This window comes from Nothoprocta perdicaria, unplaced genomic scaffold (genome assembly GCF_003342845.1).
Source record: "Nothoprocta perdicaria isolate Ctin4 unplaced genomic scaffold, notPer1 scaffold_8, whole genome shotgun sequence".
In the NCBI taxonomy this organism is placed as follows: domain Eukaryota; kingdom Metazoa; phylum Chordata; class Aves; order Tinamiformes; family Tinamidae; genus Nothoprocta; species Nothoprocta perdicaria.
In genome coordinates this window covers 2,779,130-2,806,811 of record NW_020456087.1, presented here as the reverse complement: position 1 = coordinate 2,806,811, position 27,682 = coordinate 2,779,130, and the positions used below count along the sequence as shown (strand labels likewise).

Sequence of the window (27,682 nt, the reverse complement as noted above, 5' to 3'; positions counted from 1 at the left end):
AAAGAATAGGTAGAAATTTATTTATGACACACTATTCGCACTAAAGTGTAGTGAATATATTTAACAGGTAATTTAACAGGTAAGAATAGGATGAATACCCTTGATTAATATCCCGTAAGATTAACAAAAAAGGCTTTGTTAAAAACAAGTGCACTTTAAAAGCATTCTATAAAAGAGTCTCTCCCCACTCACAAATTAAAAGATTAAGAAACTCTGAGAACAAGCTTAAGCAATGCAACTAATTTCTGCAGTGAAGTTTCCTCTTAGAGCTCTGAATTTTACCCTTTGGCAAATGTCAGTGTCCGCCACAGCGCCTCGGGGAGCTCTGTGATCTTCCAGGCTAGGAAAATAAACGGAGGTGACAACACTTTGGAATTACCTACATTTAAGAACTCAGCTGGAAAGGTCTYATTTAAAATATTTCCCTAATGCAAAAGGTTTAAAGGTTTTACTGAATATTATTAGTAGTAAAATTGTCAATATAGCTAGTAAAGGTCTTGAGTAAGGAACTCCAGTTAACATATTTAGTGTGGGGCTGGCAGGCTGACATCTGCAAACTAAACACCAACTACCTGCAGTTAATGAAGAATTTGGGAAAATTGTGGGAGAAAGCTGCTCAGTAACAYGGAAGGCTTCCTCCCCCTCAATTTTATTAAGGAAATATAAAAATTCTTAAGCGATCTCTTTAACAAACAACTTAATCTATGCAACACTACTAATGCTTTGCTAATGTAATGAATTATACTAAAATAAAAAAACTACTCCTACTTTAGTACTTTTAGACTATACACAAAACATTCTTCCCATTGTGGTATCAATATACTTCCCAGTATAAAAATTGAGGTGTGTATAATGCATATAGTCAGAGACTCAATATGGATATTTACAAGATACTAACTACTTTTTACKTTCAGTAAGACCTTTAAAAATTAGTCATTTTAAAAGGCAGACTTAAAAACGAAGTTTTTTAAAAAGTACCTAAATAATACAAAATTCTGAACAGTATTTTTAATAAAAAAACAGTTACTGTTTTAACTGAGTGAATTATTAGATTTTCTTGTTAGAATCATTWACACATTCCTACTCATAACATTCATGAGGAATGATCATCATGAAGAACTGTGGTGGAAAAACAAACAGATCTGTGCAACTTCAAAATGATATTATTTTAAAACAGTGCAACAAATACCACAATTCAAATTTATTGCTCTACTCATATCAGACAAGCAAATGGTTCAAAGTGTTTATATAACATACATACATAATATTGACAGAGTGGTACATAGCTTATACAAAAGATAAGCAGAACCTTAGAAGCAATATGTTTGAGCAGCATGATTTTAAATTTGCCTCCTCCCACTTCACTTCCTCCTCTGGCCTCTATTCAGTGATTGATATTCAATTAAAGAGTGATAATAATTTGAGCAAAAGGTCTAAATACAGGTTTTAACATACCATTCTGGCAGAAGGATTCTAATAGCAAGCAAAATATTTATCACAGAGATATGAGTACAGGAGTTTTGTTTAATTTCACATTTTAACATCTCTACCTGACCCTCTCAGAGTTCAAAAAAAAGAAGATTAGTGATAATGCTTTCAATTTAATTACTTTATTACATGCACTGTAATTATTAGTGCGAAATGTTACATTAATGAATATAAAAGTTAGCAGTAAATTACCTCGTAGTTATTATCAATTTCCCAAGCTACTGCTCCTTAAGATAACCCTCTCCCTATGGTCCTTCCGGTAATTTTTCTTTGGCTGATAAACATGATGATTAAACAGCACACAGTGCAAACCTTTGATACTTTTTAAATTAAATCCATGCTGAGCCTAAGGGCTGTGTCTGATTTCAACTAAATATGTCAGTTAATCAGATAAAAAATTATCAGTAGCCCAAAGAAACAGCAGCCTTAGGCCTCATCAGTGCCAGCAAAAGCTGAACAAAATAAGACATACAGACAATATCACATTATGAGTAAAGGTTACTGCTAAGCATATAACTGCACCCAACGACTCACCACYTTAAGCAGCAAATAAAGAAACATTGCATACAACAGTCAAAATATTAACAAAGAAGAAAAGCAAAGGGTTAGGCTACCATATATGCCTGTACCCATGCTTTAAAAGAAAAAGTAAACATTCAATTTAGAAAAATGCAGAATATTCTCCAAAATCCAAGGAAAGGTTAGGCTATCTTTACTTCTTTAGCAATTCTTTAACAATTTTGCCAAAACAGAGTTCATTTGATGGCAAAGATAATATGTAGGGATAATCTAGTTTTTAAATCATCCTTTCAGTTAATATCTTCCTTGACCCTTACATTAGCTAGTGTTTTGTTGCATTAAGCAGAACTGCTACACATGCCTAAATTAAAGCTTAAGACCAACTGTGTCTGGAAAATGATTACCGGTCATTTACAATGCTACCAATTAAAACACAAGATATGTGCAGGTATGTGATGTGACACATGCTAGTAACCAAACTTCTGCAATTGAATAGTAATATCTTACATGCGATTACTTCATCATAATTTATGAAGCTTTCTACAATCACTGATTACACACTCCTGAAACACAGTGTGYGATTTTGAAAGCTTTGATAGGCTGGGGCATCAGCAAGAAACAGAAGACACCGCGCAACCGTCTTCGCGATAGGCGAGAAGCAGCAATTGAGAGAAGTCCACTGTCGGCTAGGCCTCAGAACAGGCCTCAATATCCCTAAAAGGTAGCAGAAAAAAAAAGAAAGAAAAAAAGAAAAACTTATTAATCTATTCCTTTGAGCGTAGGCATTGCTGCTGTCATGATGCTCACAATTTTTGTTATTTTGAAAACTGAAGGCCAGTGTCCATAACTGAATTTATTCCCTAGGTAAAAAACTCCCATGGCATTCAGAAGGCAGGCAGCAGAACTCCCAAGGGGAACGGGATGCCAAATTCAGAAGAGAGCAAGTTGAATATTTCCATTAAAAGAATTTTTTTTTTTTTTAAATAGTCACATTGCTCATCTGAGACAGCAGCAATGAATCAGCAGTGAGGGGTAAGGGAGAAAAGTAACTTCTTGAATCAACTTTGTCATCTAAGGAAAAAAGTGGGAAAATGCACATAATTAGATTAAACTGCTTGTATAGTTTGATGTTACAACAGATCTCTTGAGAGGAAAAATTAATTAGCACCCCTAGAGCAGAAAAGGCATTTGTATAGGCAAAGAAGACAAACTGGTAGTTTCCGTGAACATAGGAAGAAAAGTGATCTCAGCACCAGTTTAACAGGACAAGGATAAGGAGGAAGAAAGAACATGAAAGGAAGGTTCCCATCAAGATCATGATTTTACTATCTTGTAGGAAAAAAAAAAAAATCCAACATAGGCAACTCATTTTGTAAAGAACCAGGTAAGCTCTTGTCTGAAATCAAGTTTGGGAGATCAAAGAAGAAACAGCTGCTTTCTGAAAAAACATTCTCCTGCTCTCACAGCTACACTGACAACAGCAACTCTACTACTGCATCACATAGATGTCAATACGAAGAGATCTGCAATAGAAATAACACAATGTAGGAGTGTAAAAAGCCAAACAGTCATATCCAACTACTAAATCATATTCTCTGGCAGACTCCTCATCTAAAACTCTCAAACTTAGCATGTCTTGCACATCTTACACTATAATGCAGAAAGACTTCAGAAAGACAGAATATATTTGAGAACACAACTGAATACATCTATATCCTGATATAGCCAAAAAAAAAAAAAAAAAAAAAAGTGCTGTAGTCCTGAAGCTTTGCTAACTATCCCCAGAACAACCTTTATGCATCAGAAGTGCACCACGTCCACTGTCCCACAGCAAGGCAAGGGAGAAGATACCATCAGGTCACAAATAAAACAAAGTATCCCCTACTTATTCCATGCTGGAATTTGGATGTTTCTCCAACTCTACCCCCAATTTCTTCCAATTCAAAAGAGTTATCCTATCTCCAATGCGCCAACCTTATAGAAAGTAAAATCTCATGAGCTATCCCACAGCAAAGAAAATCTCACCTTGGGCTACTAGATCATTTACTTAAATATTTCAGCTTTTGTACTCTATTTAAGAGTGCTGCCTATCCTTCCTTAAACGGAAAAGGAATTGCTATAAAATCTCCAAGACAGAGAATACCTGGGCTAGGGAACTCACCACATATATAGTATCTCATGGAGCCATGGGATGGAAGTAATTCAAAGTGGGGGGATGAATCTAACAGAGATCCACATCAATCTAAGAGATCCACATCAAATCCCTGCGCAAATGTTCTCGCTACGAACAGCAGTAGCCTTAAATGCATTTAGCTTAACACATTTTAATTTGTAATTGTGTAGGTATATATGCCAACACACATATATGTATTTTAAATATATATATATATATGTGAAAGGAGATGATATAGCTTAACTTATGCACTTAAAAAGCTAATTCAAACTGATTTTTATGAATGCCATGGATATGGCCCAGAGACAAAACTGCTTTTAAGTATAACTGAAAACATAACTTTTACAAATACATTAATGAAACGTTGCATAAACACAGACAGGAATAAACTACTCAGTAGAGGGGAGTATTCATCAGATCCCAGGCACAGCTTTCACTATCTAATGGCAAAGTTATAACAACATTAATTGCTATATGGCCCTCTTGCCACCTGAAAACTCCAAAGTTTGGGAGAGACTCTGCGGGTGTGTTTGGAAACACATGAGCATGTGCCTATACCACTATAAATGAGAGAGTGAAATAGCATGCTAAAAATCTAGTATCATATAGAAATACTGCTCTTAGAAAGCAGTAAAATTGTGTCATAAATGGTAGTGATATAAATTCAGAAAAGTCTTTCACTATAGTAAACTCATCACACTAACTGTAATTTTACTGATATACTGTAAATGCAACTGGAAAAAAGTGAAGAATCAGTTTAAGCAATCAGAATCACWCAATTTTTTTAATATTTCATGTATTAAGCATTTTCATAGATAAGAAATAAGTAGCTTTGAATAAAGAGCTTTTTAAATAGCTATCATAACACTTTAAAGAAAAAATATATTTTTCAATTTAGTTTTACTTTTAGATTTATTTTTACAATAAAAATATACATTATCAGTAAATAGCACATTTATAGTTTAGTAAAGCTAGCTAAAGCTATCACAGAAAAACTAAAATATGAAATCCAGATACTGACTTGCTAGATATAGAAACAGTTAATGAAGAACCTTTCTATAGAAAAGTAAAGGTTTTGTTTATATAAACCAACTGAACATACATGAAGCCTCTGCACAAAGAAGAGAAAGAGCAAAATCTGTCACAGAAACAACAGTCCATTGCTAAACAAAAATACAGAGATTTGGTTTCACATAAACGTCTGTTTCCCCTGTGGGACTTTCAACTGTGGATGCTCAGAAAATTAAAGAATAAACTTATCTACTGACACTTCTTTCAGGAAAAGTTATTTATAATACTACCTCCAATACCAACTGCTTAATTTRATAATCAAGTTTAGCACAAACGGTCAACTCCAGATTGAATGAAAGACATTACACCGTAAGGACCAAACGTCAGTGAACGCCTACTTGACACATTCGGTAACCATGCGCGTTGCTCATCTCATGCTGTATCAAAAATAGAAGTTTGTGATGAGGAACACAACTGTTCTGCAACCAACAGCAATTCTATCACTAGCCGTATCGTATGTGAAAGGTCTAGATCAAATTCTTAGGCACTTCTCAAACATTTATCTAGAAGTAACTTAAAAATTTTTAAAAATACATGTTAAGATTGCAGCCTCTATGATTATGGTTGGCTTCTTCAGAATCAAAAAAGACTATTTTATGAAAGTATCTATTGGCCTATATTATTATGTTCCAGATAACGTCTTCTTGCTGAAGACTAATCACTTGCTAAAGACTTTCTAAACATATATAGTGTTTTGTTTTTCCTCTCCTCTCAACAAGTTCCTGCCTTATGAATTCTGCTCTAACAGAAAGGATAGCCTGAAGAAAGGCAATATATCTCAAATATATCTCATTATAATATCTGAAACCAAGATATAAGATGCTGGAATGTCTTTATCAAACCACTGACATCACGGAAACAACTGTGCTGGAATTGCAGGCAAATGTGAAAGGCATACAGGGTTGCACAAACTCTGGCAGTAATCATCTCTCAAACGGTATAGTCACCTACAAAATAAAATAAGATCCCATCACATACTAAAGGATAAGAAACAGTCATGAAAAAAATACATGCTTACATGAAAACAAGCTATTTTGTCCATTTTTAACAAATCTTCTGTTCTTCCTTTGTAAAGAATGTAGCTATCTCAGGGCTAATAAAAGATTTTTATTTTACTAAAATCATCTCATTTATAATRAAGTAATGCAATATTCTTAAACTAAAATACCCTGGTCATTTTAACCCATTCTAAATCATGTAAGAATTTCAGAGAAAATAAGACAACTTTACTGGCACTGGTAAGTATGACAAGTAGATGAGTATGTTTATATATGCTTAGATAGCTTATTCTTCTATGYATGTTTGCTAAGAGCAACATTTTTCAAAACTGCATTTCATACTTATAATGTCCCATTTAACAGACATTTACACATAGATATGCATGTACTGTCATATCACTATTGAAATCTGATTACTTTAAAAGAAAGGTTAAAAATTTGTCAACTTGTARCACAGTAAGAGACAGAAAGTGCTTTTCTAATGACCTTAACATTGAAGAACAGTAAAAAACCCCMAAATCTCTGCTTCTTAAAGTATATTTCTTTGTAATACTAAGTATCCAKAGCTTTCAGTATTTACTGGGTAGAATTACTAAAAGAATTCACAAGCTATATGCACACCCACCAAAATTTATCTATCAGACTTACTATCACAGCATCTAGCCTTGAAGAAACAGTATCTGAAGCGTACCAGATAATAGCACACTGAAAGAAAATACTGCATTTTACAAGAGGAAATGAACTTCCATTTAGGGTTGACTGACATCCAGAATTATTCAATGCAGTATTTTAACAAGATATTGCATGTATTTTTCCCATGAGTGCACGACTAAATTTGCCAAGACCTACGCAAACACTGTCAAAAGTGTTCCTCACTACTTGCCTAAAATGTTAATCACATTCACATTGTCTGTACCCTATTCACTTTGACACACTTGAGTAAGCAATAACTAACCTGATATATAGCCATGAAAAAACAAAGCTGCAATCTCTTGAAAACAAAGCTGAGATTTCAACAGTGAATAAAAAGTCTGAAAATTCTTAACTCGGAATTTCAAAGAGCTGAGCCATGTTATCTCATAAAGTGGAAAAGCAATGCTTTATATAATTAATGCACAATTTATTGCACAAAAATATTGTGTCAACTATTTTTGAAACTGCCACAAAAAGAATCCATTAAAGTAAATGTCAAATAACTCTGATTAATAAATATAAAGTTTTTCCCTGTTCATGAGCAATTTATGAAAAGTAACAAAAATAATCCTGCTGCTTGCACTTCCTTCAAAATTAGAGAATTTTGGGATCAGAATATATCTCTTCTCAAAATGTTAYATTTTTGACATTTAATGCAAAACATGCTGTATTTTACAGAAGGACTTTAGCRCACTGGCATGATTTACTGAAATGCAGATTTATCAAGTAGCAGATGTCACCCACAATGGACAAACAACAATCAGCTGGCAGGAAAGCAGCACAATTTTCCCCTGAAAAAGTTTTAGTAGCATATGTTTATACACATAWGAATGATAAAACATTATATTCGAAGTCGAGGATTACTTTTCCAAAGGCTGTTTGATTAATTTAAGTTTTTCTTGCCATTTAAAGACATTTAAGAAACCCAAGCCTAAGGCTAATATTCACTTTGAGTCTTCAAATCCCAAATAATCTAAAGCAGAATTTTATTTTCTGTTTAATTGCAACCCCACGAAACAAATTTGTGATGTATTTGAAGTATTCACTTCTTCTAGCAGTTTTTCCAAGTAGCTACAGAAAGGAATCAAAGTACTGGATAAATTCACATTTATTAAGGAGCAGGGCAAAAAGTGATTTTTTTTTTTTTTTTTTTATAAATGACGACTCACAGCTTTTGAGTTAGATTAAGGAAGCAACRGAAAGAGAGTTTAAACATACTAAGTAAAATCTTGACATCCTCTCTCCCACGCAATAGTTACTGCAGGACTTCTATTTGCATATTATCCCATCACTTGTCTGACAAACGCAGAACAAAGTAAAATGAAATAACCAGAAAAGAATCCTCTCTACAGAGGAAAGGTATCCTCTCTACATGGCTTGAAGAAGCAGTCTGCAATAAATGCAACTTTCTGCTGTTAYAGTTCTAAGAAGAAAAAAAACAAGTCAGCTCTTTTAAATGACACTGATTAACCTCACAATCRGCATTCAAAATACAGCAAACAAAATTAACTCAGTTCAACTTAGAGTCGTTCCATTCCTTTTCACCCACMTTTAGATCAGGTGGTTTTCTGCCTCATAATATAGCACATGATCTCTGAAAGTCTATAACCTGTTTCTTGTCAAAGATCTTTTGCCTTTCTAATAATAATATGATGACAGTGTAACTTACACTGGGCTTTTGGGTTATMCTGGTCCACTATCTGAACATTTTCTTTACTTTTCTTTATTTGACTTAAGTTTACACTATTGCTACAGTGGTTGAAAACCAGCTTTAATTCCTCAAATATACTACTTRCACTGCACATTTTTGTCACTTTGAATCTATGCAAATTAAATAATTCACAATTTTCAAATTTCTTCTATAGTCTATAAAGGTAAACAATGATGATACACAGTCTTAATCATTTTTTTTCAAAAAATGGTATACATTTTCTGCCAATTTTTAATAATCCTTTTAGTCCTACTCAGGATTAAGCATTTACACAGCTCTTTTCTCCTGATGATTACTTCTCTAAAACTATGATCTCTGTTTTGAACTTCGCACAGTGAGRATCCACTAAGGATTCTAACACATTGACCAAAATAAAGAGAATTTTGCAGATAATTGAGGAAAACACTGACATTTTATGCTTCTCATCTACAACATCATCAATTCTTATTGCTGGAAATATCACAGCTTTCTACATGGTGCCCTTCTAGATTCCAGTGAAGCACAAAACACCACACTATGATTTTCAGGTTCGATTCTCTTATAAAGTGCCTTTGTTTAGATTATTTTTCCATTCCTGTGTTTGGAGAAGGGGAAAAAAAAAGATGACAAGGTCACTTAACGTTTCTGAAATGACAGAAACGATGCCCACTCCTAAAAGAAACATTCCAAAAACAATACAAAAACGCACTCTCTGACAGGCTTTAGACAGCTTACGTGAAGAATCAAATCTTCTTCTCCATTGGACTGTTTAGCAACAAGAATCAAGAGTTTSCTTACTTACCAAAGGAGAAACAGATATATTTCTCTATCATCTGTATTCTAACTATATATACTGAGTCTGTGTCAGATGCTTCATCTACAGCAGCCATTCAACGTCACAAATGCTTTTAAAKTCATCCATGTCTAGCTTTGTTTAGATACAAATATGGTTGAACAATAGTTTAATAACAATATATCCTTCACGGATGCATTATAATGCTATATTATAACACTACAAATATTGTTACATTATCATTATGCTTTTAGTATCTAATTAATTACAAAAGAAATCCTTAATACAGAAAAGGAACTAAGCACATCTTGAAAAAAATAATGTTTCCCCTTTATAAAAGCATTTTAGATCTTAAATTTGCTACATTTGGTGCAGTAAAMCCCTCCCACCTACATTTTATACCTTACACTCAAGAGTATATGGCAATAAACAAGACTTAGCACAGCAGAAGCWGACTAAAGCGAATTTCAATTCCGAGCACAGAATAACTTATGACATASTTCTGACATCAGTCATGTCAGCTAGAAGTATGGACAAACAGCTTGTGAATTTCTGTAATTTCCAAAATAAGCCTGATAAAAGCTCCCAATCTGGTCCACGATTTGAAAAGCCCAATTAATAACTGCACTCACATTAAGGATTTTCAGCTTTTAATTAATAGATTAAAATTGCCATTTTTCACAATATCTGGAAGATTAGTAAGCTGCTGTAAGCAACAGTTATTCTAGGAAAACCTTCTTTTTAATACCAAATAATTTTTATAGGTGTGTTGTTCCTGAATGTAAGACCAGATCTCTGTCTTCAGCAGTGATTAAACTGATGTGTATCCATTACTTGACTGACAGTATCCCTCTGCAGCAAGTGTGGCTGCCACATGATGAGATGAATTGAAGTAATTCATTTCCTCAGAGTGGTCTGTCATTAACCTGACGCAAACAGATTCTCACTCTACAGAGAGCTTGGTCATGTAACTACACTCTACAATGTTTTTTTTTCTCAATTCTTTAACATATAGTTTGAGAAGGCACATTAACAAGGTTACATAAAAAGTCTCTACTCTCGCATCTTGTGAGCAGCAGCAGTTATAGTCTTGAAATTAATGCTATGTTGGATTCTCTCTTTCACATCTCTCAGCACTGCRTATTGGTGTTTCCCTGCAGAAGTCAAATATGACACCAGCTCTGTCACTCACCCCTAATGATAATGGCCAGATACGTTCTGCAGGCTCTGMAATTAACACCAGTCACGCTTTGGAACAAACTCATTCCATCAATAATAAAGAGAAAYGGCCTAGAGAGGGCTTCATCAGGTCTTACAATCTGTTTTATTCCTATACTTAAAACTGCTTTGTTTACCTTCATAATGAGCTGTCCAATGTGGACTTTGCTCAGGAAACAGGTTTCAGTGGGCAGAACAACAGTTCCATTTTCTCTCCGCTTTCAATTTGTTTGTTCTTTTTCTGGAGAACATTGAAGTCCTTTTCTTTCTGCTGTGAAGTTTGCGTTTGGACATATAATCAGAACCACTCTCAAACAAATCTTGTATGTTTGCATTTTTATGGGTTTTTAATTAACAGAATTTTTATTTTTTTTAATTTTACAGGATTTTTCAATTTTCATGGTGTTTTACAAAACCACCTGACCAGGTTAGGCCTCATTCACAATTGTTTTAACACACAAGCCTTWGTCAACTTTAGCACAGGATAAGAGAGTAGCATAGATGCAGGTCCACAGTTGCACCTCAAGTGTCCAAAGATCGTTAATTATGGTGAAAGCTGGGAAGCACAGGAGGACCCACCAGCTAAGCACACACAAGCACTGGGGCAGCCACTGATCTCTGACTTTTCTTCTCAACTGCATCAGCTCTACCACCGAAGAGGGAAGTTTGTGGAATTCATAAAACTGCGTCCGGTAACCAARCTCAAAGCTGATTTAAAGAAAAGAGAGAATTCCTCCCTTTAATAAGAGTGAGAACAGGGTATTTTCACACAGGACTTTAGTACATAGCACTCACAGCACAACTCTGGTCTACGTGTAGGGTCTAGTCCTGCCATTCCAAAGGAGCAGCGTTAGTCCAAGCACAATGCCCTCCAAATCAATGAGAAGAAATTCCAAGAACTGACAGGTGCCAGTTACAACTATCTCAAGGTAATAAAGACAAAACTTAGAGACAAAAGTCATGAAAAAATAATAATTCTAAAGGATTTGTAGAAACCATTGGGAGATATCCACTGCTGATGGTATTCTTTTCATGTCAAGTAAGATACATTCAAGATAGGCACAAAAATTCACCAGTATCAATGAAAAAAGAATGGCAAGCGCAGATATATACAATTTTACATCATAGCTTCTTCATTTTATCATTTTCCCCAAAAGTCAGCCTCCTAAAACTCCCCATACTAGGAACCTTATAACACAGTCATCTGCTTCATCAAGCTTCTAATAAAGTTTTGACTATTTTCTCAAAATGTTTTATCAGCAATTTGGATTGTTAATGCCCACAGGTTGCTGACTAAGTTCATTGTATAAAAGATATTAACAGACAGTTCTCATTAATTTTGCATTTCATTTTCTACTATGAAATATTTTACAGTTGGTTAAGGTTTCTGCAACAGGGCAGCATTTCACTTAGTCTATGCCTCGTCTCCTCCTATAATATGCGACCCATAAAATAAGTCACATATTTTAATTAGAAGACGCAGGGCTATTTCCCATGAACAGACTCTCATTTTCTTTCCAGGACATTCTTTTTTAATCTCTAGGTCATTTTGACTCACAAGTAACACCCTGGGAAAACAATCCTCACTGGATGTTCTAAATCAAAGTGATCTGCTGACAGCATCTAMCTTCCTAATAAATAAAACAGAATAGACTAAGTCTGAAAATTCCTAAACAGCCTTGAAGCACTGGCTTAGGCCTGACTAGAAGAAAGAGTTCAGGTAAGAGTGCAATCAATTCACTATAAGCATATTTTTAAAAATATGTTCTCCATAAACATAAGAAATGCAGATTCATAATAATTTCTTACCCAGCYAGGTATACTGCAGAGTTATTCACCCTAAGAATTGTGCAGTTACATTAACTTCTAAAAAAACTCCACTTGATTCACATTACAACCATAGAACCCCATGGAAGTAAAAATACCTATGCAAATTTMAATCAGATTTCTAATTAATCAGTGGAGAAGGAGTACACTTCTGAAGCAGTAGAAAACTGCTATGTAGTCCTCTAGACACAAGAGGTACTACCAATAATAACCAATCACATGTGGATCCCAACCAGAAGAGAAATGGGTGGTAAAAACTGCAGCAGTTCTTATCCTAAGGAGAACTGCTTCTGTTGAGCAAGTCATGTCTATTTCTCTGCTGGTTCTCCATTAACTCACTTAAATCTGTTTTACCCACACTCAGCTRGCCTGAGGACCAGAGGACCCACCTTTCAGTGGGGATGTCCCTGATGTCAACAACGCAGGGAAGAGAATCCAGGGAAAATGACACCAGAGGCCACGAGTGTGGTCATTATATCCTGCACCCACGATCAAACTATAGAGCTCTGATGTGTATATACATTTTCAGTGCTGTTGTATTTCTACCTTCACTATTCTGTTAGTTTTGTTATAATCTCTTAGCTCTAAAACTCTCACATTTGATGAACAATCTCTCTGGTTGAGTGCAATTAACCCTAAAATCCTAAAGAATCATGGATGCTCCTCTGGGGGCACATCACCTATGCAGGTCTCATTAGAGAGGCCCTCTAGAACTGTGGTACTAACAGCAAAAGATTTTGCCTTCTATATACACCCACTATTAAAGATTTAATGATCATTTTCATTATACTATTGCCATTATTTTTAATTTGCTACTTTAAAGAARGCAGTTGACAGGACAAAGTTAAATTTTAGAAGTCTGGTTGGTCAAATCTTTACCAAATCTTAAAGCTTTATTCATCTTGTCAATAAAGYTTATGCTAATATATCCACTATAACATACACTAAAGAAGAGTTTCATGACTACAAAGTACTGAAAAATCTGGTTGAGAAGTTTTTGCAGGCTGAGATACATTACATTTTCAGTTACAACACAAGTCGATACATGCTTAAGTATATACATATATATAAAAGCAGAAAGTTTGCAATAGTGTGAAAACTACCAAGCCAAAAAGTTAAAAACTAACTGACCATAAGAATTTCAGATATAAAAACCAAGTGAATTAGAGCTTTTAATCATAACCACAGACAAAAATAATTAACAGATTACTGAGTAAAATATAATTAACCAAACAACCTTTTATAAGGCCTGAAAAGAACTGCTCGTGTCATGTAGAGATGGTAGCAAAAAGACCCTTACACTTAACACCCCTCATTTGCACAGCATGTGGTGAATATCTACCATGCCTAAGGGATAAAAAAAAAAACCCAAAACACTATTGTTGTCCTGTCCAGTCCATTTAATTTTTTTTTTTCCCTTTGGTGTGCGTGTGTGTGTCAGAGGTTTTTAAAGCCTCTTTGTGCATTTCCCACCCCAGGACAGGGCCCCGTGTGAAGGCCGCACTGAACGGCACAGGCCCAGACCCGGGGTGGGCAGCCAGCCGGGCTGCCCTACGGGCTCTTACTGCCCTCCTGCCACCCCTCGCGGCAGCACCCTCATTTAATTCAATCTCTCAGCAGCTTTAATAAACCTAAAAGCCGGGGTATTCTGAGTGAAAATTAGCAGCAGCTCCATCCTTCAGTATTACTGATGCATCGTGCACGCACATCTCCTGACAGCTTGCATATTAAAAATAACTGTTTCTGAATGCTGAAAGATAACGTAACCAGCAACATTAGTATGTATCTTTTTTTCTTAAATGAAAGTCCATTTCACTTCACTTACTTCACTCTCCAAAAATGTGCCATATCTTTGTCACCTTTAAATCTTGCACTCTGAAATAATGCACTAATACTTCATCTTTATCAAGGTATATACAGATAGTCTTGCCTTTTGGATAAATTCTCTGTTTTTTCTTGAACTTGGGTACTGTTTAGTAACAGGATTCAGGAGACATGCCTTAACCTTTTCTTTTCTTTTTTTTTAAATTGTCAGAACAAAACATCTTTTGAATCAAGATAAAAATCACTACATCATATGTGTTAATACCATTCTCAGAGAAGTAATACCATATGACTAGAAAAGACAATCTCTTTAAGGAGAAATGGTGTGTTAAAGTGGATTACTCTTTTAGTATTGTAATAGAAAGACATTCTGTCTAGTTCTAAGTGGAATGAAAAAAAGAAAAAAGACATTTAAAAGGAAATACTGAGAAATGGATAGGACAAAAAAAATCCTGAGAATTGCAAAGCAGAATTACAAATAAAGATATATGCCTCCATATATACACATATATGTATACACACATAAAATTTTACTTTTGAATAAATTATACATATATTTATAATTGTTATATAAATAAGGTCATAAATCCTAAAATTTAGATTTATAGCTCTGGGCAATTTTTTTATTTAAATAAATACACTTTTTTTTTTTTCAAGTATGAAGATGCAACACATCCATGCATAATGCTTTTGGCCACAGTTTCAAATAACACATACTACTTAACTCTATGCATAAAGTTGGGAATATTCTTTTTAAATTTTCTGCACATTTTGTGCCAGACCATATTATAAACAGCTTTTACAAAGTGATAATGTTTCACTGACAGTGTTTTGTGTACTTCACATAAAATTAAATCTCAGATAAACCTTGAGAAAAAGAAAGCAGAAAGCTAAGCAATACAGCATGTTGCTCTTTTTGACCCACAAATGATTATCAGTTATTTTAGAAGTTATGACAATTTTCTCAAGACCTTAAGGAGTCTGACACCACCGGCACAGTACTTAACACTGCATTTATGTTTATATTACAATACAATGAAACAGCAGGAATAGTGTTCAAATGACTGGGCTATCTAGTGTTTGACTGGAAACAACAGTATTATAACAAAATTAAATAAAATCAGACTTGGAACATGCAGAATAGTCGCTGCCATCCACACTGCACATGAATTATCGGATAATTTTTGGAGGATGTCATCAATTTCAATGATTACTATCTCTGTTCTTGAATGGACAACAGTATTCATTAACAGCAAACACTAATCAAATCTAATAACTAGTGTTGTGTAAATACTTGAAAAGTCTTTGTGGAACTGGTTCTATGCTAATTATTTATTGTTTTTATATAGATGACTTCATCATTAGCGCTAATATTTACTGTCCTTTGGCAGGTATGAATAAAAAAAGAATATAAACAACACATACTTTCCTCTATTTCTTTTCCCTGCAGAGTACTATCATAAACCACTGTAACTAAGGCACAGTAGTTAATTTACCTGAACATATGAATAATAATATTAGTCTTTAATAACATGTGAATTCACCAGTGTATTTCCTTACTCACTTCCTATATTTCCTGTTCAGGTAATCAATGTTGAATCGGCACCTCTGGAATATTTTAAAGCTACGATATAAAATTCATTCTTTGGGGGGCGAAGGGGAAGAAAGAAATGCTCCCAATACTCTGTAGTACTTATTTCTAGAAATGCAAGGCAACATTATATTAACCCTCTCAGTCAAATCTAAAAGCAACGATACACAATTATCTAGCCTAAAAGTTTCCAATTCTCAATGTAAAAAAAAGGGCTGCCTATAAAGTTTGGTAACAGTTGGTAACAATTTAAGAGGAAGGGACACTGCATAAACAAGCACACAAAATGCAGAAATAAAAATGCACACGCACACAGAAAAGGACAAAATAAACCCACTTAGTCTGCATTGTAAAGAAAACCTTGAGCTGATTCTGCATTCAGAATTATGGTCTATCACATTAGACAAAGGTCAGCAGGTAAAAACATAATATTTAAAAAAAATTCCCTTAGAGGGATCCACAGATTCTTCTAACTAATCTGTCTAAAAGCTTTTGTGCAAGTGTCCTATGATAAAGATGAAATAGATGCTTAAGCAATCCTTCAAAGACAGATGATACTACAACTGTCTTTGATGCAGAAAGAAATAAAACCCAAAGATTACTAGCAAGTATAATACTAGATGTGAAAGAGTTAACATAGTAACTGCTATATGCAAACAAAAAAAAAATAGAAGTAGATATTAATCTGGCATAATACCTTTCAGCAAACAAAACCAAATTAAAAGTGATGGTGCATTCCACTCCTAAATTGGAACACCATCTATTTCACAGCAAACATTCCAGCTCTGTATTTTTTTTCTTCAATTTCTTCCTAACATATATTTGAAGAACACTAGTAATGAGTTGCTTTGCACAAAGGTACTTGACTGAAACCATGAGAGCAAAGGAAAAAATAACTTTTAATTTACAACAATATTTTGAAACACAAACTTAATTCTACTTTAGGTGAAATCCATGTAAATGTTTACTTAGATAACCACTAACTGACAATATTTAACATTTTTACTTTTTGTTTTATTTTCTGTATGAGGTTGCCTTATCTCCTCTTGCATAATAATGAAACAAAAAACCTTTTTAGGAATAACACTGTAAGTAGTATTTCATTCTAGCATTACAATATTCAATATGTAATACCATTGAAATTTCTTGTCACTATTAAAAATGTAGAGATCCAACAAATACTGGGTATAGCTGGGAATTTTGTTAAGCATCTGAATTTCTCTCAGCCCAACAAATATTTCTTTACTGTCTTCCCTGTTTCCCACCCCTGCAAAGACTTGTAGATATTCCAGATCAGAAAGGGGCTATTCTATAAGCTAATCTAATCAACATATAGGCCACAACATACAACATACAATCAACAAACATAATCAACATACAGGCCACAGAACCTCAATCGACAATTTCTACATCAAGTCCAATAACTAAAGTTCATGTTGTATGACATTTCTACTCTGCTTTATGTAACAGCTGAGATCTTAACACTGCTACCTGCTTATTTAAGTGCAGTGGTTTTAGGACACCGAATTCCCAACATGGAATCTTTCTACTTTAGTTAGCTCATTCAGGAAATCTTCAGTAAAGTCCTTTGGCAATGTCCTCTACCAAATTCAGGTATATTCATCAAAACTATTAAAACAACAACAAAAAATAAAGTCTCATCAATCTCCATGGACTTTTTTTTTTTCTTCCTTTTTTTTCTCCTCTCTGAGAAGCAAAGAAGTCCAACCTTCGGAAAGGATTTATCTTCATCATCTTTCTGCAGTCCTTGGTTTAGCCACAAATACAAACTGCTCTCCCCAGAGACGGATTGACCAGGCAACATTCCCTAAGTGCTCCCTTGCAGCCCAAGGACACCCAGAGCTCTCCTCCCTCATCCTCAGGGAAGAGTCTGGCTAGGGGCAACATCCCCAGCCTTCCTAGGAGCCACTGGCACAGCTCCTTTCCTGGCAGGAGAGGACAGAGCACTCTGACTCCAGGAGTGCACAGGTAGGAATCCTCTCTTCCCTCCAAAGACTCCACCAGCAGACAGGTTCTTCAGGTTAGTCTACACTCCATGCCAAATCCACTTCAAGTCTAATAATAAATGCACACTCTCAATCATAGTTGGGGTTATGCAATCAGGTTATATAATGGTAAAACAGGCTGTTTTTAGTAAGGGACTGAAAACTAAGATGTGATGTAAACACTTAAGAATAAATATCTGCAGGAGAACGTTGAAGTGCACAACTCGGCACTGCGCTTAACGGCACCACCTCCGCCAGGCTATTTCAACTGCTTCTAATCAACATCACCCTTAAATACTTCCTTATAATGCTGGGCAGAAAAGATGAGACAATACAGTAACTTTATGAATAAGCAACCTAACTGTGTTTTATACCAGGTACAAGAACATGAGATAGGCAGAAAATGGAATAATTGCTATTTAGTTAGAGTAATAGAGTAGCACTTAGAGGCTGGGATTTTCTAACAGAACAGTTTTTCATTAAAAATGCCAGTCCATTAAAGCTGAGATRTTTTATGAGAACATATTGGTTTTGGGAAGTTTCCAGGTAACACACGTTTTCTTCCTGGTTTCCTGGCAGTTCCCCTAACAAGCCACAACGGAGTCTGGGTCTTCATGGCCTACAGCTCGGAATACAACTTTCCCACGTGAGCTGTGAACTTACACACAGGCTTTCCCTACCTGCTTGGCCACAGCCTGACAACATGGTCCTGCCCCATCCAACCTGCAGGTGCCAATCGAAGGCATCTGCCTCACTCAGTCAGAATGAGCCCATTTAATCTTGGCCAAAGGGGCCTGAGGAGTGAGCATGACACCAGAACACTCGTGCTTGCGCATAAACCAAACTGCAATAGGTGAAAACCACCGTAAGCCAGAGACAGGAGACATCAGGAGATACCTGCTAAGTCCAGATATCCCCTGGACTTAGGGCATCTAGCTGTAGGAAGAAGCAGCAAATGCCCTGAGCTTCCTCAGAAGAACCAGATGTTTGAGTTTCAGAAGAAAGACTTTTTTTTTGTTTGGTTTTTTTTTTTTTTTGTTTTTTTTTGTTTTTGTTTTTGTTTTTGTTTGTTTCACAGGGATTTTCAGGTATCTATTTTTCCTCCAGCTTCTCACCATAAACCTCTGGAAAACGCTTTCCCAAGAAAATGGAAATTCTGCCTTTCAGACAGGTTCAAGTTAAGGCCATAATGAGGCATACACTTTAAATGTGTATACAAAGAATTATAAATGTCATTAAGATTTAAAGTAGGCAATGCATACAACATATTCCCATGTCCCTAGACAAATCTAGTCCAATTTTCCTCTTTTACACAGGCATAATGATTTTGAAACTAAAAATGATAGCTTTTCTTTATATCAGGAATGAGAAAAAAAATAAGAGTCAGGTCCTATAAGTTCAGATTCACGTGAAGTCTAACTCACTTTAAATCYAGACAAAGCCAAAAGTGGCAACACTTCAGGAAATGCCAACATATGCAAGCAACACTGCACCAACCTAGGCTGACAAACATGCACCTCGGGGGACGATTACAAGTGTATTTCTCCAAGGCAGAGAGAGTTTGGAAAGCAGAAAGGGAGGCTTAGGGGTCTGCCTTGAGGAAGTAAAGAATGTTATTGAGAAGGACACTGGAAGARAGAGAAGGCAGATGAAAACATGCCAAAGAAATGGTAAAAGATAAAAACAGAAAGCATCAGCTCAGGAAAAAAGAGAAAAATAAATAGCAAAATAAAAGGTTCAAAATATTTGTAATAAAATGAAAAAAAATACAGAAAAAAATGCCTTCCTCTGAATCCTCACATGAAAAATTTGTTAGGAAAATGAAAATTACTAAACTGCAAAATCTCCTAGTTTTAGCATAAGATCTGCAATAACTTGCTTTATTTATCAAATGTCATAAACATAAAGTYTACCTTCCATCCTGTGAAGCTCTGACATCTCCTAACAAAAGCACCATAGCCTCAAATTGCTTTCAGAATGTCAGCTGTTCTATCCCCTTAATATTTGCAAATAAGGCTGATTACAGTCAAGAATAAATTTCTTCTTATTGCTTCTACTTGGGTATGATTGAGGCTTTGCTTCTTTGAGGAATAAGACATGCCCTTAGTCTTCACGAGGGCAGCAAAAAGTGTAAGGGAATATCCAGGTATCCCAGTGACTGAGAGTGCAATTTGGCAGGTTTAGCAATCYTTTAAAAACCAGATAACTACTGGGGTAAGCCTGAGATTAAAAGCAGGTGAATATTTAACATAAAAAAGTATAGAGACTAAATTTAACACAAAAAAAAAAAAGTCAGGGAAAAATCTGAAGGAAAAAAGAAAGTATCAGGAAAAAAAAACGAGGCCAAAGCACATTGCAAAGAAAACTGGAAACACTGTCAGAGGGATAACTACCAATTGAATTAGTCTGAACCTATTGCAACAAACTATTGTAAAAGGTAAAGAAAAGATGATGGAGAAGTAAAGACAGTATCTTTCAAAGCCTGGTATTTCTTAATTTCCACACGTCTTCATTATTRAATTCCAACATTTCTCCTATCTGCTCCATTCCTACCATCAACCCACCATAAGTAAAATATTTCTAGAGAAAAAGATAAGAAAGCAAATTGAGGGGACATTAAGATAACTTATATATTTTATTCTGTTTTTTCTGTTCAGTTTTTTTCAAGACTTGATATAATTCAAAACATTAAGTTTAGATTTGCAAATAYGATTCAAAAATTGTTGTAAGAAACTATTCCTCTATATGATGCTTTAATAACATTAAAAATAACATCACCTTATGGTAGCAAGCATACAGTAAAATAAAGCTGGCTAAGTGAGGTATTAGTGAACCTTCTCTGCTTAAAGGCCAGTAACATTTTCCTTTTCTCATCCTGTTTCCACACCTTGAAAAAACCTTTATCAAATCTAGATGAATTTTCTGAAGTTTTCTGGCATTGCCTGTAGGTAACTACATCACAGAGAACAGATTTTCCCAGRGTTCCTTCACCAACCCTTTCCATCAGTTCCCAAACAGCTTACACATTTTAATGCAAATCAGTAAGAAATGAAGAAATCTCTGCATTTAGGGACACCAAAACCGAGTCACCAAACAGATAAATAACTTCTACTCTTTCCCAAAGTAAGAACTTACCCATTGGAGATGAGCCTTTCCTAATACAGCTCATGTGCACAATTAAAAAACTGAAAAATGAGGTTCTGATGGACAAAGTATCTTCTGGACAGAGGACTAAGAACAGCTTTGGGGTAAAAGTTAAATCTAGATGGCTCCTCCCTGTCACATGTTCAAAGAGGAGGCTGACTGTGAAAGCCAACACCTTCCACCTGAGAGAAATTGTGACCTAGGAGCCTAATGATGAAATAGGCTCCTCTCCTAAAAGCTGTTCTAACCAGGTGCTCTCTCTTAAGAACCAACAACACACCCTGCCACCTTTTTAGAAACTTGCAGCCGAGTGACAGAGCAGGTGGGAAGTAGGAAAGAAAAGCCTTCTTACTCTCTTCTGTGCAATCCCAGCATTTGCTGCTTAATCAGGCACCAGTTACACCTCATGTCTTCAGCATTTTACAAACAGGTTGTAATTGTAAAATTCAATTGTAATCTCTTAGTATACCACAAATGTATGCTGAGAAAGACATTGCTAGGGGGAATATGGAAAAGCCTAAGGCAGAGTTCAGTGATGGTGAAAAGGAAGCTTTCCAGGAACCGGATGGAGTTGAACCCACTTGCTGCAAACCAAGATGCCAGAGACGTGACTAAAACCAAGCCTGGGAGCAAGGTTCCCTCGGCTTCTGAACTTTTTATGGATTCAAATGTTGATGAAACTTTTGCCATGATGTATTGCTTTGATCAAAATACTGGAAGCCTGACACCTTTCAAAATTGCCTGTATTCAAATCAAAGTGGAAAAAAAAAAAAAAAACATACAAAAAATACAATACATCCATTTCTGTGGACTGGACAGCATTTCTGAAAGAATTCTTTGTATTTAAGTAAATTTTCTTTGAATTACATTAACTACAGACATAGAAAATAAAAAGATAAAACAGCAGGCTACATTATTACCCTGCTAACACTGTGGCAGTGGACAAGGAAACACTAGTTCCTTTCTATGAGGCACTCACTTTCTATAGTGTCCACATCTTGCTACATGACAAGCCCTTTCTTTAGTTTGTATATTCCAGGAATATGCTGGCAGACAAAATTTTGACAGCTGGGTAAAATAATCACTGAAAGCAGGAGTACTCCAAGGCTGCGATGATGCTGACACAACCATCTAGAAGCAGCTGATAATCAGCTCCAACAAACTCATGGAATAGTAACCATAACGTAAAAGAAAGAAGGGAAGAACAAATCAACCGAACAAAAATTCCCACTGAAGTCCCAGTCAAATCCTGAATACAAAAATAATGAAACAAACTTCCTGCTTATAAAACAGCAGCGGACTGTCAATTAAGCTTGGTAGTTCTGTATTCCATGTGGCAGAACTTTCTGCTGTAAAGGAGCCTCTACATTCCCAACTTGCTCATCTGCCTCATCCAAAGGGATCTGTATGTGTTTGTGTTACATCTTTTTAATCTTCATTTCAGAAAACATTGAAGGCATTTAATAATGTTACAAAACCAAAAAATAAGGAAAATATGACACCTAAGCTTAATAGAGACTAAATAACTTTATTTAGTCTCTTTGTAGTGAACTTCATGATGTCATCTTTAATAATACAATCAAAATTTATGTCTTACTCAAAGGAAAAAAAAATAATACAAAGGAGAGAATGAACCATTCATTTGCTATTTGTAAATTCTGAACTGCCTGATTTTCCAACTAATACAATTAATTTAACCTTAACCTTTAATTTAACAAAATTAAACATTATATATTCATCTAAACTTCCAGATAAATCATGTTTTAAAAGGTGCCAATATTCACCATATCAAACAGAATTGAATACTCTGGCAATGACAAGAATAGGTCATCAAATTCTTGAAGAGACTTTAACAGGCACAGTGAGAGGAGAGAATTTTTCTTTGATTGATGAAGATTTCAAACAACTACTGTTTTATTTTGATGCAGTTATATGTAATAGTATCACTGATATTCAAAGAAATCTTTTTTAATGTTTATTACATAAATGATTTAGTTAGCAGTAGCATCTTTCCATTTGGAGTGAAAAAAAGTACTTAACGTCAAAATATTATAACCATCTCATAGCTAATAGCAGAGATTTAGTATTAAAAAGAAGATCCAAGTCTCAGGGTAAATCTTCCTTTGAAAGCATTTATTGATCTTTCTTTCGCAGCAGCGTTCACCGTTTCTGTAAAGCAATACTTTTGAGAATGGTGATGTAAGCAATGAATAAGTCACAATGACAAGTGGGTAATAAATAATGACTGACAGATTTTCCCTAAGAACACAGCACTGGTCTCCAAAGGGTAAGGTTAATGCTAAAGGTGTCAAAGAGAGGTTAAAGAAAAAAAAAAGAGGTTTAAAAAAATTTACATTGACTGGAAATTTGTACAAGTCTAAAGAAAATTAAGAGGACTGGGAGGGAAAAGAAATTACTTAGCAAATCGAACTGCAGTAGAATGGAATATGAATACACGGACAGCAAAGACTAATACTAAGCCAAGCAATTATAAAGCAACAGCTATCTAGCTCTGTAAAATCACAAAAATCAAGCTCTGCAAAAATATTATGTATTTATACAAATAAACACACATTTTTTAACAATAAACATACATTTGCTGTGCTGGTACATGGCCTGGAGAACATGGAAGCTAAAGAAAGCCAAGAAGACAAAGCCAGGCTAGATAATTTACTGCATCTCTTTCGCAGGCAGACTGTGCAACATGTTGATGGCTGTCTGAAAGAGAATGGTATCACTGAACACAGTAATAAATTTTTATTTTATTTTTAATTTTTATTTCTTTTAATTTATTTTTCTTCTTATAGCTGATATTTACTGCTACTGGGAAAATCAGTGCTCTGCCTTTATATGCAAGATACGAAAGCACTCATCTCCACAGCTTTTTTTCTTTTCCTTTTTTTAATAAAGTAGGACTGCAAATTAAAATTAAGATGCCCTTACATGCATCAGCTTTCATAAAAGGGTATTTGAAAATGTTTCAGTGGTCATTCTTAAACAAGGTATTTGAAAACAGGTGTTCAATAGTCTGTAAACTAAAAATGTAGTCTAAATATATTTTCTTGATTAAATATTTCAGACAGAAATCACATAATACTAATAAAAAATCATACAACAATAAAACTAGATGAAAAGGAATGTGATATTTTGGAGGGAGGTAATAGTTGTAGTGTGGGTTAAAATTATCATTGACATGTTAATTAAAAAAAAAGAAATATATGCAGAATAAACAGAACCTTTCCTATAACTGTCTGCATTGGCTGCTCTGTCAGTGTTTTGCATGGGCTTGGTAAATTATGTAGGCTCTCAGTAGACAGAACAGCCATAACTCACTGTCTCCAATAATGTAATCTACATTTATCACTATTTTAATTAAGTTGAACCTTAATTTGCTAGTTTCATTGCAAGAAAATATACCTTATTCATTTTTTTCCAAATAGAAAGCATCTGTCCTAAAGGGTGCACTTCAAAATTAAGCCCTTCTCTTACTGCCAACCAAATTGCACTTTTAATAAAGGACCAATGTTTGTTTTCATCATTAAAATATTTTCCTTGAATCAAGATTTCATTTTATAAGCAAAAACTGAGTGACAGATTTGTCTAAGAAGAGTGAATATTGAATGTTCCAATGAAAAGGTTAAAATTATATTTAAAACGGGCATTTATTGTTTACAAATGAAACCCAGATCACATGTTTTCCCTAATATCTATTTTCTGCCTTTTCTTTATATGGTAAGTCTTCAAAGATGCTTTAAAAATTAGAATAATCCATGACACTCATGATAGGACTGTAAGGAAGAAAAAAAAAATACACTTGTCTTACCCAACCTCTTGCTCTCTAAAAAAAGGAAATAGAGAGAGTTCAACAGACTCATGTTGGTGTTATGAAGCTAGCTGTGCAAAGAAGCTCATTAACAACATGAAACCAACAAAAAAATCAATATTTAAGATTAGCAATAATTGTGCAATCAATGCAAGAATTAAACATGCTTCACAGTTAAATTTTAGTTAAGTTTAAAATGAAGTGACTTTGACCAAATTTAACCTTTTCTGGGGGTGCAATAATTGTTGCTTTCCTCAAAAAACAGAGATCGCTTTCTTAAATCCAGTATTCTTTCTATCTTAATGGGCACATTTGCTAGACTAGCCAGTGCATACTATGTAAGATAATACTCCTTGCAGCAACACTTCAGTATATGCGATTTTTGCCATGTGCTAGCAAAAAGTGAAGACTTCCTATGAATAAAGACAACAGATTATCCATAAACTAAGTAGGTAAAAATCAAAGGTTCTACACACCACTCAAAACACCTACAATCAGAAGGGTCCACTTTACTTCAGTGTTCATTTATTACCAGATCTCAACTACTGCCAAGAATGCTTTAGGATGCAGAACACTATTTATAATAACATTCTTTCTTGTTATGCAAAAAACACGGTCTTCAGAAGTAGATGGCTGGTGCATTTATCCACCTACTGTTCCAAAAGTACTAAGGGATGTGGGCAGTCATGTGTTTAACACAAATCATTAGAGATACAGGAATGTTTTGAATTGCCATCAATGGTTACATCATTAACGATAATTTACTGCAATGACTTATGATTTTCAATTCGTCGAAGTGCATTAAGAGTGTGTTCTACACTTACATTAACACTCCCCATCATAAAATAAAGCCATTTAACTTTTCACGGAGTGACTTTTATGATGCTGTTATAGAAGGAACTAATTGTAGTTAAAACATTTATTTTTCAAAGGTCATGCTTTCTTATTGTAGCTTCTAATATTTAAATGGCATTGTGTGTGTGTGCACGTGTGAGAGAGAAGGGGAGCAGGCACGTACCCATGTGCAGGTATGAGAACACAGGGAGTGCACGAGTTCAATACCAAAGCTCTCCAACAAGGACTGCACAAAATGCAGAATAAAAAGTGATTTGCATATTGAGCTATAATGAGGTAAAAAAAAAAAAGAAATCTAAATTGTAAATGAGCTTTAGAGACAAATCAATTCTAATGAACAACAATTACTTCAGTCGCTGTGTGAATTAGAACAACGTCATTAATAAAGCTTAGGTGTTCTGCTGGTGAGCTGGTCTGAAGTCCCTGGCAGATCATGCAAGACCTAGGTCAGGAGAAGCAGCAAYGGCAAAGGAAGTAAGTTGAAAATTATTTTATTTTGAGGCTCCACTTCAAACAGAAAATGCAGAAAAGCTTACATGACTCAGAAAATTCTATGCGGCTTTAAGGCTGAACTCAATGCCTTATAAAATTTCAGATTTTCACTAGATGATGACAAGAGATAGCTCACAAACCTAGAAGAAGACTCAGAATAGTCTCTTTTGTTCCCTTTCTTGAATGCAAAGCAGTCAGTGAAAATCAGAATGTTTTCTTAAGAAAAAAGGGCTTTTGTTTGAGCTAAAAATGAACCTAAACATCCTGCTCTTTACCTGAATGCTGAAAGCCAGCAGCTTGGAGTAACCATTAAWGGAGCAACTACAGAGGGCACTGTTGTATCAATTTTCAAGTGCTACAATGGTGACAGGGCCCGAGAAGAGAACACTGTCAGGAAAAAAAAATCCAGAGTTAGGAGAGCATGTAAATGCACTAAACCTAACACAATAATATGGCAAAAAGGCAAAGTGACTGAAGCTGTATTTCTGAAGGAAAATGGACTTAAAAAAAAAAAAAAGTTTGCATAGCAGACTGTCAGACTGATAGGAATATTGCAGTGCACATATTTGGCATTTTCCTTTGTACCACTTTCCATGGAAAAGGTAACTAATCATAGTGTCTTCTTATCCTTTACAAACAGCAACCTATTCCTGGAATCCTAGTCATAATCAATATCAAAATGAGTGTGACTGTTATACAACTCTCCCAGAGACAGAATTAATCAACAAAAAGAGTATCTTTATACTGCACAGATCTGTTTTAAAGACCAATTCTATTTTATTTCTTTCAGTAATGCCAGTTACAAAGCAATCATTTCTATTTTGAAAACAGTAATGTTGGTGAAACACATACCAAATGAAATCCTAGGCCTTCCAAAATTATCTTTAAACATACTGCTCAGAAGAAGTAAGTGTACAGGTGAAAATAATTTACGTGTGCAATGCTCTATAATCTTTATATCAAATGGGGAGGATGTTAAATAAATCAACTTTTATAAATCAGTAATTGTATAAGTAAGAAAAAATATTTTTATAGAAAGAAGGAGCCTAGGAAATAAAAATGTTTAAGAAAGCAGTTGATAAATGTTTTACTCTTTAGCTATTGCTCTCCTGTCCTTGATTGCATTTTATTAGAACTAGTCCCAATACATTTCACCAAACATTAATAAATTTTAAAATACATACTTCTTCTTTCCAATGAGAAGAGTAAACAATATAAACTAGCTGGCTGTTTCAGAACAAAATAATTATTCATCATTTTTCATTTTTCATCCTCAAAAAGCATGCCAAAAACTTGCCAAGCAGGAAATCAAAATACCAAAAATTTAAATGGAATTGTAAAGAGAAAGTTACTGCTCCTTTTTAAACATACTGTAATAAAAGGCACYAGTGGCATGTTTTACAGTAAAATAACAAAGATCATAGGACTTTTCTGAACATTAACTTCAATTCACATTTAAGGTAGAAAGACTACTTGG

At 34.8% G+C, this 27,682-nt stretch overlaps 1 protein-coding gene and 1 long non-coding RNA gene across 3 annotated transcripts in view; both read right to left on the bottom strand.

The window, feature by feature from the left end:
* The window catches only part of DPH6 (diphthamine biosynthesis 6), a 167,340-nt gene that overhangs the window by 128,826 nt on the left and 10,832 nt on the right, over nt 1-27,682 (bottom strand). The gene's annotated exons all lie outside the window — the stretch shown is intronic.
* LOC112957973 lies at nt 1,257-26,503 on the bottom strand. 2 transcript variants are annotated; one of them, XR_003251308.1, is made up of 2 exons: nt 26,481-26,503; nt 1,257-2,721 (listed from the first exon to the last, which is right to left on the bottom strand). It is a non-coding gene; the product is annotated as an uncharacterized LOC112957973 (long non-coding RNA). The 2 variants fall into 2 exon arrangements; XR_003251307.1 differs by lacking the exon at nt 26,481-26,503 and adding an exon at nt 21,027-21,241.